A 2355-nucleotide genomic window follows, 5' to 3' on the forward strand; every position below is an offset into this window, starting at 1 on the left:
TGGGAGAGAGTGGTTTCGGCCATACTTTTGAAATGGCGTCCCACCCAGACACAGGGAGCGAGGGAGACGGCTGCGACTCGGATGCTGAAGCTCCCAGCCTGACAAAGTACATCATCCCTCCCGCTACCCCTCATGACCTCAATCTTAAGGTGGAAAGCTTGCAGGAAGAGGTGGAGAAACTGCGAGTCTGCTTGCACGATTCGCTGGAGCTACAAAAGAGCCTTCTGAAGCACTTGGATGGTGGCGCGAGAGGGGAACCAGGGGAGCAAACATCTCCTCAGAGAACCCCCAACCCAGTGGCTTTCTCCACACCATTCACACAGAAAGGGATTAATGCAGAGCCCCCTCCGCTTCTCCAGCGTCAGTCGGCAGAACTCTGCAATACATCGAGGATGATCGCCGCAGCGCTGCACCAGGCCAAGCTGGAGCCCCCAGTGTTCGCTGGTGACGGTGGAGTGTCACCGGAGGAATGGCTCCAATCAGTGGACAGCTACAGATCGTCGCTGCGCCTAACCGACTCGCAGGTTCTGAGTGAGCTCCCTCACTTCCTCAAGGGAGAACCCAGTAAATGGTTTAGGGCCCTCAGCTCTCACATTACTACATGGGCACATTTTTACCAACTTTTTGAATCAGTGTTTGTGTCAGCTGATAACCAAGAGCACGTTTGGCGGGGCATCCTTGATCGCGTCCAATCATCCCAACGTTTGTAGCTCACATGCTCGGTGAGTTTAATAAGCTAAGATGCCCGCCGCCGGAGCATGAACAGATCGAGCTCATATGTAAACATTCATTGGAGAAGTATCGGGTTGCGTTGTACGGTACGCCGGTCCCATCGGTTATGGACCTACTGCTTTGCGCACACGAGCTCCACACAGCCTTAGGGCCAGTTGGCCGCTCAACCCCTACTTCATCCCCTAGTGTTGCAAGCGCGAGAGAACCACATTGTTTTAAATGCTCCCGCCCAGGGTTTACCACACGCACGTGCCCAAGTTGCACCTGGGTTGCCCCAAAAGAACGAGGTGCTACCAGACCCAGGGCAGCCTCCCACCGACCTCTCCCAGGCCCACCGCCGGGCCTGGAACTGGTCGATGCTGAGGGGCTGGATTCACTGCCGACAGCTCGTGCGGCCAGTCAGCAGTCGGGAAACCCCCGGGGGGGAGGACATTTCAATGAGGCAGCCCTCCCCCCATTCGCAAAGTATGCCTCGCCCGCATGATGCCCACCAGATTGTGCAAGGCATTGTGGGAAACATGGAAGATGTAGAGTCTGGAGCACACTGGAATACTCCACTGAAAGCCAAAATTAACTTCAACTCAGTGGCAGTAGACGCTACGCTAGATACGGGGGCATCCCTGTCTGCTGTGCGGGCTGAACTCATTTTGGAGAACAACTTGTCTCCCAACAGAACCCACCAGTGGATGGGTCCGCCGGTGAGCCTAGTAGACGGTGCTCGCTGTCTCCCGGAGAGTGTTACATGGCTGCCCATAGGGTTCCTGAACAAAAGGTTTTACCACCGGTTTGCTGTCATCCGCAACTTGTCGTCCCCCTTTGTCTTAGGGATGGACTTTATGAGCAGGGCCTCTTTGACAATCCACATCCCCTCAAGAACCGTAGTTATGGACGGCATTCCATGCCCAGGCGCGGATGAAGAGGAGGGTTGCTCAGTTGATATGTTGAGCAATGATAATGTCATTATGACGCTTGACATGGTAGAGCCCTCGCTGGAGACCAAAGCTCTGGAGGCAAACCTAACAGATAGTCAGAGAGAACTATTAGTTGTCCTCCTTGAACAATTTAGCAGTATGTCTGATGGACATTTGGGTCGCACGTCTTTAACTGAACATGTGATCGACACGGGAGACGCGAGGCCTATTAACCTCCCCCCATACCACACCTCCCCTGCAAAGAAACAACTCATTGAAGTGCAGATCCAGAAAATGCTGGAAGATGGCATAATTGAACCGTCCATGAGCCCCTGGGCCGCACCTGTCGTGATCGTTAACAGGTTGGGCGCTGACCCACGGTTCTGTGTGGACTTTAGGGGGCTGAACCAGGTGACTCAGAAGGACTCATACCCCTTACCGCGGGTCGATGAGTCTCTCGACTTCCTAGCGAGAGGTCGATTCATTTCAACATTGGACCTGGCGAGGGGTTACTGGCAGGTGCCGGTCTCAGGAGACTCACGCCCTAAAACAGCCTTTGTTTCCCATTGTGGGCTGTTTCAGTTTCGCGTCCTCCCTTTCGGACTCTGCAACGCACCAGCCACCTTTCAGAGGCTGATGCACAACGTCCTCAGCGGCCTTGTTTACAAGACATGTGCTGTATACCTGGACGACATCGTGATTGTGTCCCCTA

At 54.4% G+C, this 2355-nt stretch overlaps 1 pseudogene; it reads left to right on the forward strand.

Moving 5' to 3' along the window:
* On the forward strand, positions 1-1216 carry LOC148098197 (uncharacterized; annotated as a pseudogene).
* Positions 1217-2355: the final 1139 nt, after the last annotated feature.

Source organism: Neolamprologus brichardi, chromosome 16 (assembly GCF_056152115.1).
Source record: "Neolamprologus brichardi isolate AB-2024 chromosome 16, ASM5615211v1, whole genome shotgun sequence".
Taxonomy (NCBI): Eukaryota; Metazoa; Chordata; class Actinopteri; order Cichliformes; family Cichlidae; genus Neolamprologus; species Neolamprologus brichardi.